Source organism: Gossypium arboreum, chromosome 8 (genome assembly GCF_025698485.1).
Source record: "Gossypium arboreum isolate Shixiya-1 chromosome 8, ASM2569848v2, whole genome shotgun sequence".
NCBI lineage: Eukaryota > Viridiplantae > Streptophyta > Magnoliopsida > Malvales > Malvaceae > Gossypium > Gossypium arboreum.
In genome coordinates this window covers 28,406,875-28,420,498 of record NC_069077.1, presented here as the reverse complement: position 1 = coordinate 28,420,498, position 13,624 = coordinate 28,406,875, and positions in this window count along the sequence as shown.

Below are 13,624 nucleotides of genomic sequence, written 5' to 3'. Positions count from 1 at the left end.
GACCAAAGGGTCAAGAATATTTTGGTTAATGTATATAAGCCATGCGAAAATGGCATCTTTGAATGTGTACTTATAGAAGTTTAAATTTGTATCCCTCGATGTCTTTAGTATTTATCTAAAGGAATGTTCTCAAAAAAAAAAAATTACTGTTCTGATATGAGTTTCAAGTCTGGTAATGCCCCTTCACCTATTCTGGCGACGGATACGGGATAGGGGTGTTACAGGCTCGGACACGGGCGTGTCATGGCCGTGTGAAGGACACGGGCTAGGGACACGGGCGTGTGCCTGGCCGTGTAAAGACCCCTGTAGGTGTGTATTTAGAATTAATTCCACACGAATGGAGGACACGAGCGTGTCCCTATTTGCTTAGGCCATGTGAGCCACACAGTCCATCAACACAACCATGTTGAAATGGCCACACGGGCGTGTTGCCCTTCTACACGGGCATGTGCCCTATTTCAAAGTCAAATTTTCTATAGATGGTTTAAGGACTCGGGTTGATCCTGAATAGTTTTCAATGGTCAATTTGGGGCTCGTAGGCCCATAATAAGAAGTTTAAAGTAGGAATTGAAAAAGTTCTAAATTGGACCAAGTTTTGGTGACATAGGGAAATGTTTGTGTGCATGAGATCGAGTTAGGTAATGCCTCGTACTCTAGTCCGATGTGGGTTCTGGGTATGGAGTGTTACAAAACTAATATATACAAAATAGGTCACTTTTGGCAGCATTTTTGTTTCAACTAATCTACTTAAAATACTAAAGATCCTTAATTAAATCCCAAAGCCAAATTTTGAATTTATTTATTTCAAAATATTTCAAATTTAAACTAAAATAATTTGAATAAAGGTAAATCTCATCTCAAGATATCTGACACTCCATTAATATTTCATCTTTGGACAAAAATATTAACTTGTAAGTGATATCTTGGTGTAGTAATCAAACATTGACAATAAGAACATGTCAAATCATAAATTTTCCTTTGGGCCAATTTATTGCTCACATGTAAAACCGAATAATTGTCACATATTTATTACTATAGTTGCACATGTAATATTATTAACATTAATTTGGGCCGATCAATGTTAATATAACTTAAGTTACATACGCACAACCTTTTATATTTTAAAACAAAATAATTTATACAAAAATATCACTTTGGCGACTTATTACTTCAATTAAGTTATGTTAAAATATATAAATATACCAATATTCATATTTAAAATTTCCATAACAGTTAAAGGTCAAAATTAATTTTTTATTGCCTAATATATTCCAAAATAACCCAAAATAAGATTGTCTTAATAATGCAATAAAAACTAAAACCTTAATCTTTGACTTTTTTTTCTTTGGTCTAAAACCATATATGTCAAATTTAAACCGAAATAATGAAGTAATTTAAGGCCAAATAATTAATAAGTACATGTATTCATAATTTTGGCATAGACAAAACACCAAAGTAATTCACGCATATCGTGTACTCAAAATCAAATAGAAAAATTTACCTTGCATATACCATGTAAATCCAAAATTGTATTTACGATTAAACAAATATTTGCATGAATACTTGAAAAATATTTTCAAACCAATAAATATCAAAAATAAAATTATAATACTTGCCATATCCTACAATTCATACAATAAACCATATCATCATAATTTAACCAAATATTTGAAACCATAATATGTTAAAACCTATACTATAAAACCAAACTCTTTAAACATATATTATAATTAACGGAAGTTCACTTCAAAGCATCCACAAAATTAAATATATGTAAATAATAAAATAATAATAATAACTCCAGTAACTAATCCGTAAAACCAATTCCAAGAAGACTTGCAAATATACCTTTTGAAAATTCTTTTTATGCACATAAGTATTTTGGAAGCGGATATAGTGAGAACGAAAATAATGTGAACAATCACATTATTTACTAAAAGACTTTCTTCTCAAACCAATACATTTAAATTACTAAATAATCAAATAGAAATTGAAACATAAGTAAACCCCAATATATAGACTTATGAAATGAATCAAAACTATATATATATATATATATATCTGCGATATCTTAAAAGAATAGTAGATTAATATTATAGATGCATATATCTTGACAGCATGCATTTACCTATTTACCAACTGGATTCACTTTCGAAACAATACATTTACAAAACCCATTATGTTCCAAAATAATATATATAACCTTTCAAATTGAATTGCTTTTTTCTAAATGCAGCCCCTACGATGGGTTTATGCAAAAAAAAAAAAAAAAAAACCTCCATAGCTAAATAAAAACAGCATAAAGTATAAACTTCCATCCTTCAAATAACATATGCAACTATTAAATTAATTTATATTTATAAAATTTTAAAATTTAAATTTAAAGAGTCAAAACTTAAAAATTATAAAGAATCTCAAAGATTCAACATAGTATATAATCGAAATATCAAATCCAAAAATTTGAAAAACAAATCTATCCAAAAATAATAAAGAATCAATTTGTTCTCAATGATTCAACATGTCAAAACTCGAATGCCACTTGTAAGAACCGTAAAATAATATATGATATAAAACTTAACAAACCATAAATCAAGATCTATCATGTCAAATCATCAAGAATAAATCAAGAACAAAATTAGATGCAGAAGCGTAACTGAATTCATCGATTTCTTGAAATTTACGGACATTAGGGTTTTGATCTTTCAAATTAACACACAATAAATTTAGAGAAGGTGATTTTCTCTTTTTTAAAGATGGGATAGTAGAAAAATTATCTTATTGTGTAATTTAGGGACTATAACCCTAATATATAACTTTGGCACATTAGTCCTAATTTTTAATCAGTCCATCATCAATTATAAATTAGTTACTAGAGTATTTACATAATAAACTTTAACCAAATTAGAACACTTTTAATTTGGGCTAACCTATTATGATTGTAGCACCCCAAACTCGGCCCAGACGTTATGGCCAGATCCGACATGCCACATCGAAGCGTTCAAAACATTTTATATTGTTGATCCAGAAAAACCTACTTAGTGTTTTAAAAGATAATTTCATTATAGGTTAAAGTGAATGGAAGCTGTGCACCAGGTAGGAAACCGGAAAAGAGGAGGTGAGTCTATCGGACTACTTAAGTACCAAGCTCCTTTCGGATCCAATCCTAGACATGCACACCGCCATTGCCACACCTTAACGTCATGTATATTTCTAGGAAACCGATTTGATTAAGTCATTTTTAGGAAAAGTGATTAATTTTGGAAAATACTTTCATTGCGGAAGCTTTGCTTGTTGTCGTGTTATTTTGAAATCAATTGTTTTTTTTTTTAAAACGCGCCCTAAAGCTATCCAATTTCAACAGTTAAAATAAGTAATACCTATCTTAGTAATACATATTAAAAACCATCAAAAATAATTAAGCGGCCTTATTACATTTATAAACCCAAACCTCAATGTAAATAATAGGATGTCCAGTTCACCAGAAGAAAACCAAACTTTCAGAACGGGTGGCCACTCCGAATTCCCTCACAGCTCCAAGCCCACTATGGTTGGGGATTTCCCGTGGATGAAAATAAAAGGGGTGAGTTTGGGAAAACTAAGTGTGTAAGGAAAACCCATTCAAAGCCCAAGTCAGCTCAAGCCTATTGGGCCTAAGCCCATTCAGGTAACAGTGGTACTAGACCAGAGCCCTTTTCAGATTACAATAAACTGGGCCTTAGCCCCTTATTCAGATAATAAAGATGGCCCATAGGCCCATTTCAAAATACATGCAACATCAAAACATATGCAAGCCTATTTGGGGAGACTACTCGACCCACCAACCACTACACTCCACCCATACCACCCTACACTCCATGTGGGAATAGCTCAACCCACCCACCCAACACTCCACATTGTAGCCTTCTTGCTCGATTATCATAGAATTGAGGCAAAGCCTCAAGACGTGGACAAGCCACTTTCAGTACTTCCTCCGTCAATATCCCAATCCCATGCATCGATAATAACAACATGGCATGCAATAAATAACAACGATCAAACATGCATTTAGGTCAATTTAACCCTAGGGGTATTTGTAATTTATCTACTAGGGTAAAGCGTAAATTTTCCACTTTTAAAGGTATTTTAGTAATTTATCTATTTTAGGTTTTTCATGCATATTCCTACCTTTCACGTACTAATGTAATCACGCATCGAGGGTTCTTACTGAATTGGGCAGATTGGCCCATCATTCTAATTTTGGCCCATTAAGCCCAAAAATATCGAGGGCACGTAAATCTTGCACTTTGCAGTCCAAATTTTGCAGCTTACCAAAAACATTAATCGATTTACCTCACGAGCATCGCGACACTCGCAAATCTACAAAATACCGGTTTTGGCATTTCTTTTCGACTTTTTTCGATCCGGACTAAGAAAGAGGGTGTTAGTTACACACTGCTTTGCGACGATATCTTGATTTGAGATCCACACACTAACCGCCTACAATTGGATTACTAACTCATTAATCTAACTATTCAAATACGAACTACGATTAACCCCTAACAATATTCGCCAACCACACCTACAGATCATAGTAAGCTTATAAGAAATCAATAAGCAACTCATTAACAAATTTTTGTCAATGTTTACCACATAATCATAATTTCACTGCAAGCTGTCTTCCTGAGCAACAGTCACTAAATCATTTATAACTGGAGCTACGAAACTCCAAATCAAGTTCCGTTAATTTTCCTTGAAAATAGACTCATATATCTTCTATCCATAAAATTTTTAGAATTTTTGGTTTGGCCAATAAATACCAGATTTTTCTTAAAGTTTCCCATGTTTCACTATTTGACTAATCTGACCACTCTTCATTACAAATCAAATTTCTCATTGTACAGAATTCAAAATATGTTCTCGTTTATTTCATTTGAAACTAGACTCATTAAGCTTTAATTACATAACTTATTCACCTTCTAACTCATCTCTCACAATTTATGGTGATTTTCCAAAGTCACATTACTGCTGCTGTCCCAAGCAGATTTATTACCAAATCACTCTTTCACACATAACTTGCATGCATGTTATTTAAACATGTATATCACCAATCAATCATCACATATCTATGATTTTACTTAAGTATAATCTCCTTTTCATCATTTTAAAGCACAACATATTAGCCGATTTTTCCCTTTAGCATCTAAGGCACATACATGTTCATTTGTTTGGCTCAACTTCACCTATCTTCCATTTTTCATCAAAAGAACATGAAACAACAACCATTTCCTTCATTTTAATTCATGACCAAATGCTCACAACACAACTAAAAACCAAAATATACTTCAAGAGTTAAGGTAGAATCAAGAAGAACTCATGAACATCAAGATAGAAGCAAACTACCATGAACTTACCTTCAATTTTCTTCCCCAAGTGACCAAACATTCAAGAGCTTTCTCCTCTCCTTTCTCTTCTCTAACTTTAGGCTATGATGAACAAAGATGGACAAAACTTTGTTCTTTTCACCCTCTTTTTTTTTAATAAAATTTCATATTTCATCCATTTAATTCTTTAATACAAAAGACATGAAATTCCCATCATGGAACATTTACCTAACCATTATCATGGAAAATTTACCTAACCCATTATCATGGAACATTTACCTAACCCATTATCAATTTGTATCAATTTGTACCATAAATTATGGATATCAAGTGCACATTTTGTCTACAACAACATGATGGCTGGTCACTTTATGTAAAATGGGAGGTTTGTCATGCAAATCCTCCTATTTTGCACTCCTATTTATTTGGCCACTTCAATTTAGCCTATAGCATTTTCAAACATTTTCACATAGGTCCTATTTCATAATTTCACCCCCTTTTTCTTATGGAACAAAAAAAATCAACTAAAATTGCCGGGTTCTATCTTAAGCTTGGGTCTTCTAGAGGCCCACTAACATAATTAAACCTATGCCAACATTCACAGAATTCCCGAAAATTGGGGCGTTACAATGATAGTAAATAATAACATGTAATTACTCTTATTATATATGTGATGTCCATATTTTCCAAAAGAAGTGTGATTCTGGCAGTATTACTGTATCTTTTGGCAATGTATCTGTAATATTAGTTATGGCAACTTAACTGCAATTGTAGTGGCTTGACCACATATATTTGATCCTGGCAAATTACCACAATATATTTGTTTGGCAGCTCAGCTGCACTTATATGAGTGGCATACCACCATGACCCGATATGATTGGATGGATGAACTTTTGTAATCCTAATTGGTGTGATTGGTTGAACAGAGTTGGTGTGTAGCGAATAGGGGTAGGACCTGTGTCTGCATTTGTTCTGGTCTGATATGACATTCTGATATGATATATATGCTTTTGAAAAAATGACATTTTGATATGATATATGTTTATGAAAATATGATCTTTGATCCGAAATATGTAGGAAATATGACCTTATGATCTAATATATGTTTCTGGTAATATAGTATTCTGATATGATATTTGTACATTATAAGTAAAATTTTGTGATGACATTTACATATGTGCTTGTTAAATAAAAATTTTGCTTGTGGGTTGAGGTACACACTAGGCTTCTAGTGTAACACCCTTAACCCGTATCCAACACCGGGACAGGGCTCGAGGCATTACCGGAACTTTACAGTTTCAGTATAGTAACTCAGGTCACAAAATTTCATTTGAATTTAAAACTTTTCAATCATGAACATCTCGTCCCTTGTATAGGCCTTCGAGACCTATAACATATCGGAAGGCAATGCGGGACAAATACGGGCACGCCCATGCCCTTCAACCGTGGGCAACACTGACTTATCAACGTGGCCATGGAACACGCCCGTGCTACCTGCCCGTGGACGAAACTGTCATTTTAACATGGCCATGGCGCACGCCCGTGTGGCCTACCTCTGTACAACTTTGAGCTAAGGTTTTAAGTGCAGGGGACACATGGCCATAGCACACGCCCATGGGAAGGAATCGTGTGTCACACACGGCCTAGACACACGCCCGTGTGTCCAACCATGTGGACTTTATTAGGCTATTTTCCAAGCCTTTAGTCGCCCATTTATACTACTTGTGCCTAATGGTTACCAAGTTTGAGAAGAAGCATGATTATATACTTATAAATAATCTTAATGAAAATAGTTGTATGGAAACCTCATATCATTGGTTTCATACATAAATGGTTATTTCTTATTTAGTGTCATGGGTTCCCATATTACTTTAATCCATTTGAAATTGGCTCATTCATGTGATTCATTGTCAATTGATAGCAACCCATCCTTCGTAATTAAAACCATGCATAAAATCGTAAGTCATAGCCTACTTAAATTAAGCCAATTTTCATGGCCATATACAAAGAGATAAACATATTTTTACATGCCTTTACTGGGCAAATCAAATGACACATATAACAAAATACTCAAAAATACTATACATGCCATTGAACAAAATAAACTGAGTCTTTATACCAAAGCTTGTTTAGTTGATTGTGTGTTCACTCCCCAATTGTTTTCCAATCCGTATGAGTCCTTGAGCTCTGTAAGACAGGGAAAAAGAGAGGGGTAAGCATTTTCATGCTTAGTAAGCTCGAATAACCAGGAAAGAAACTTACCGAGTAATTAGCTAACATCCATACTTATTTCATGAAATCATCCATTATGAAATGATTTCCTATCACATGCACTCAATCAATGAGTTAGTCATATAATCATGTATTATGTAATTTAACTAGATGAGCTCATCATTCAACATTTCATTCATATATATATATCCCATGTTAATCTCGTTGAGTTTCTAAGAAACCTCGATGGAGTACCCAATATCCATCAATTCATACGAATGATTATTCCATCTATGCACTCCCGCGAACCTCACATCATATGGCAGGATTACCAATCCAGGCTAAATCCCCCATTATATGAACTCATAAGGTGATCTCGGGATTGCCAGTCCAGGCTAAATCTCTTATAGCAACAAACACCCTTAATGAGCTCGGATATGAATTACCAATCCAGGCTAAATTTAGACCCTAATCAGATTACCCGTTGGGGCTAAATCCATCATGCACTCATATTTTTTGGGAGGCTTGATCATTCAAGGAACACCCGTCCGGGCTAGATTCCTTTTCATACTTGAGATCTCAAATTACCCGTCCAGGCTAAATCCTTACTGCAACATATGCAGGATCTCAGTTTACATTACAAGAAAACAAGTTTTTAGCAACGTTTTTCGTGGTGCTTTAGTAGAAAACGCCACTAAAAAGTGAATAGATAGAGTATTAGCGGCGTTTTTCTCAAATGCCACTAAAATATTAATCCGAACGACGTCGTTTAAATTAAGCTTTAGTGGCATTAGCGGCGCTTGATCAGAAATGCCGCTAAAACTCAATCTTTTTACGGCGTTTTTGATTAAGAGCCGCTAAAAGATTAAGCCAAACGACGTCATTTTACTTTGAGATTTAGTGGCATTATTAGCGGCACTTTTTGAAAAACGCCGCAATAGATTGAGTATTAGCGGCGCTTTTTGATAAACGCCGTTAAAGCTCGATAACTATTTTAAGTTTTAGGGATTGATATGGGTTTAATGGTTGTGGTGTAACACCCTTAACCCGTATCCACTGTCAGAACAGGGTTTCAGAGCATTACTACCATTTACAGATCACTTAAAAAAAATTAAAATACTTACCTATTCAATGCATCATATAAAATAAATATATTACCATTCAATCAACAGTTTGGCACTTGTATAAGCATCAAACAACAACATTGTTAGTATACTTCCACATGTCTCATATAAATTCAACATTGATATATCTATTTTCTCGACATGTCGCACTTGAGTTTAATAATAGTCTCAACTTACATAATTTCCTTGTATCAACATATCAAAGATAATCATATATGTACATGTCATGAAACATATCATGCTCTTATCGTTTCTTCACAAGCATATATCATTCATTTCATTATATCAATATTTTATGCTCCATCATTTCCATATATTTTATGTATGTTTATTCTGGTAATAGCTTATATCAAACCTAATATAAATTATATTCCATGTACTTATACTTATTTCGTTTATCCATTTTCATAATTATTTCATTGTAACACCCCAAACCCAGCCCAGAAGTTATGGCCGGATCCGGCATGCCACATCAAAAACGTTAAAAAAAAATTTCATTCTAAGTCCAGAAAATCGTACTTGATGTTCAAAAGATTAATTCATTAAAGGTTAAAGTGAATGGAAGCTGTGCACCAGGTAGGAAACCGGAAAAGAGGAGGTGAGTCTATCGGACTACTTAAGTACCAAGCTCCCTTCGGATCCAATCCTAGACATGCACACCGCCATTGCCACACCTTAACGTCATGTATATTTCTAGGAAACCGATTTGATTAAGTCATTTTTAGGAAAAGTGATTAATTTTGGAAAATACTTTCATTGCGGAAGCTTTGCTTGTTGTCGTGTTATTTTGAAATCAATTGTTTTTTTTTTTTAAAACGCGCCCTAAAGCTATCCAATTTCAACAGTTAAAATAAGTAATACATATCTTAGTAATACATATTAAAACCATCGAAAATAATTAAGCGGCCTTATTACATTTAAAAGCCCAAAAACTTCAAACGTAAATAAAAGGATGTCCAGTTCACTAGAAGCAAATCAAACTTTCGAGCGGTGGCCACTCCAATTCCTCACGACTCCAAGCCCACTATGGTTGGGGATTTCTGCGTGGATGAAAACAAAAGGGGTGAGTTTGGGGAAACTCAGTGTGTAAGGAAAACCCATTCAAAGCCCAAGTCAGCTCAAGCCTATTGGGCCTAAGCCCATTCAAGTAACAGTGGTACTAGGCCAGAGCCCTTTTCAAATTACAATAAACTGGGCCTTAGCCCCTTATTCAGATAACAGTATGGCCCATAGGCCCATTTGGAAATACATGCAACATCAATAACATATGCAAGCCCATTTGGGGAGACTACTCAACCCACCAACCACTACACTCTACCCGTACCAGCCATACACTCTATGTGGGGAATAGCTAAACCCACCCATTTAACACTCCACATTCTTGACCCTGCCGCTTTCGTTATCGAAGAATTTAGGCAAAGCCTCCAAGACGTGGACAAGCCACTTTCAGTACTTCCTCCGTCAATATCCCAATCCCATGCATCGATAATAACAACATGGCATGCAAGAAATAACAATAGTCAAACATGCATTTAGGTCAATTTAACCCTAGGGGTATTTCAAGAACTTATCTACTAGGGGTAAAATTGTAAATTTTCCACTTTTAAAGGTATTTCAGAATTTATCTATTTTAGGGTTTTTCATGCATATTCCTACTTTTCACGTACTAATGTAATCACATACCGAGGGTTCTTACGAATTGGGCCGTTGGCCCATCATTCTAATTTTGGCCCATTAAGCCCAAAAATATCGAGGGCACGAAATCATGCACTTTGCGGTCCAAATTTTGCAGCTTACCAAAACATTAATCGATTTACCTCACGAGCATTAGACATCAAGAATTTACAAAATACCGATTTTCGGCATTTTGGCTTTTCGACTTTATGGATCCAGACTAAGAAAGAGGGTGTTAGTTACACACATTATGCGACGATATCTTGACGAGATCCACACACGAACCGCCTACAATTGGATTACTAACACGTTAATCTAACTATTCAAATACAAACTACGTATTAACCCCTTACAATATTCGGCCAACCATACCTACAGATCATAGTGAGCTTATAAGAAATTAATAAGCAACTCATTAACAAATTTTTGTCAATGTTTACCACATAATCATAATTTCACTGCAAGTTGTCTTCCTGAGCAATAGTCACTAAATCATTTATAACTGGAGCTACGAAACTCCAAATCAAGTGCCGTTAATTTTCCCTGAAAATAGACTCATATATCTTCTATCCATAAAATTTTCAAAATTTTTGGTTTTGCCAATAAATACCAGATTTTTCTCAAAGTTTCTCATGTTTCACTATTTGACTAATCTGACCACTCTTCATTACGAATCAAATTTCTCATTGTAAAGAATTCAAAATATGTTCTAGTTTATTTCATTTGAAACTAGACTCATTAAGATTTAATTACATAATTTATTCAGCCTCTAATTCATCTCCCACAATTTATGGTGATTTTCCAAAGTCACGTTACTGCTGCTGTCCCAAGCAGATTTATTACCAAATCACTCTTTCACACCTAACTTGCATGCTTGTTATTTAAACATGTATATCACCAATCAATCATCACATATCTATGATTTTACTTAAGTATAATCTCTATTTCATCATTTTAAAGCATAACATGTTAGCCGATTTTTCCTTTAGCATCTAAGGCACATGCATGCTCATTTGTTTGGCTCAACTTCACCTATCTTCCATTTTTCATCAAAAGAACATGAAACAACAACCAAAAACTAAAATATGCTTCATGAGTTAGGGTAGAATCAAGAAGAACTCATGAACATCAAGATAGAAGCAAAGTACCAAGAACTTACCTTCAATTTTTCCTCCTCCTAGTGATCGAATATTCAAGGGTTTCCTCCCCTATTTGCTCTCTCTCTCAAATTCAGCTATGAAGAACAAAGAATGAACAACAACCTTCCTTTACTTCCTTTTGTTATTCTTATCACTCAACATTTTATGACACATAAATGATATACTAATATTTGTGCCATACTCATGCCATAATTCCAATAAAATATGCCCATAATGCTTATCATGCCCATCATCCATTAACTATTAAAATGCTAATGCCCATCATTCATTAACTATTAAAATGCTAAAATGCATACATTATCAACTATCCATCACCTTGGCTGGCCACTACATTAAAAGTGGGGAATTTGACATGCAAATCCCCCTATTTTGCACTCCTATTTATTTGGCCACTACAAATTAGCCTATAGCATTTTCAAACATTTTCACATAGGTCCTATTTCATAATTTCACTCCCTTTTTCTTATGGAACAAAAATTAACTAAAATTACCCGGTTCTATCTTAAGCTTGAGCCTTCTAGAGGCCCACTAACATAATTAAACCTATGCCAACATTCACAGAATTCTTGAAAATTGGGCGTTACAACTCTACCCTCCTTAAAGAAATTTTGTCCTCGAAATTTAACTAATCCAAACAGATGAGGGTATTGCTATTGCATCGTCTCTTCTGGCTCCCAAACTCAGAAGTTTCCCCTTCCTTAACTTGTTGAAAATGAGCGACCAAAGACTCATCGTTCAACTATTTTTCCTTAATCTGATCCAACCAGGTTGGCCTCACTTGTAACTCAGCCAACAGACTTCCATCATCATACAGACTCAGACGAGCAAACATTGTTCTCAGATCAGATACAGCTCTACGACTTAGAGCATCGGCTACCACATTAGCCTTGCTTGGGTGATACTCGATCGAACAGTCATAATCCTTAAGCAACTCAATCCAATTCCTTTGCCTAAGGTTCAGCTCCTTCTGAGTCAACAAATACTTAAGACTCTTATGGTCAGTGTATATAATACACCTTTCTCCGTACAAGTAATGTCTCCAAATCTTAAGTGCAAATATCACTGCTGCCAACTCTAAATCATGAGTCAAATAGTTTCCCTGATGAGGCTTAAGCTATCGTGATGCATATGCAACCACCTTACCCTCTTGCATTAACACGCAGCCCAAACCCACGTATGATGCGTCACTGTACACAGTAAAATCATTCCCAAACTCCGGCTAAATTAACACAAGTGCTTCAGTCAGAACTTTCTTCAACTTCTCAAAAGCTTCTTGCTGCTTCTTAGTCTATACAAACGGTACTCCTTTCCTTATGAGTTTTGTCAGAGGTGCTGCCATCACAGAAAAACCTTCTACAAACCTTCTGTAGTATCCTGCCAGTCCTAAGAAACTCCGTATTTCCGACATTGACCTAGGCGGCTTCCATTCCAAAATCGCTTCAATTTTCCGAGGGTCCACTTTAATCCCCTTAGCAGAAACCACATGACCTAGAAAAGTCACTTCTCACAACCAAAATTCACACTTACTAAACTTTGCATTAGTTCCTTCTCTCTCAGCACTTGCAGCACAATACGTAGATGCTCCTCATGTTTCTCCTCGGTTTCCGAGTATGCCAGAATATCATCGATGAAAACTACCACGAATCGGTCCAAGTAAGGTTGGAACACTCGATTCATTAGATCCATGAAAGCGGCAGGTGCATTCGTCAACCCAAACGGCATAACCAGGAACTCGTAATGACCATATCGAGTCCTGAATGCTGTCTTATGAATATCCACTTCCTTTACCCTTAACTGATGGTATCCAGATCGAAGGTCAATCTTGGAAAATACCGAAGCTCTTCTAAGTTGGTCAAATAAATCATCAATCCTTGGCAGAGGGTATTTGTTCTTTATCGTCAGTTTGTTCAACTGGCGGTAATCGATGCACATGCTCATTGTCCCGTCCTTTTTCTTCACAAATAGCACCGGTGCTCCCCATGGAGACACGCTTGGCCTAATGAAGCCCTTATCCAACAACTCTTGAATTTGAGCCTTTAACTCCACTAACTCCTTCGGTGCCATCCTATACGGTGCGATGGACACAGGCGCCGTT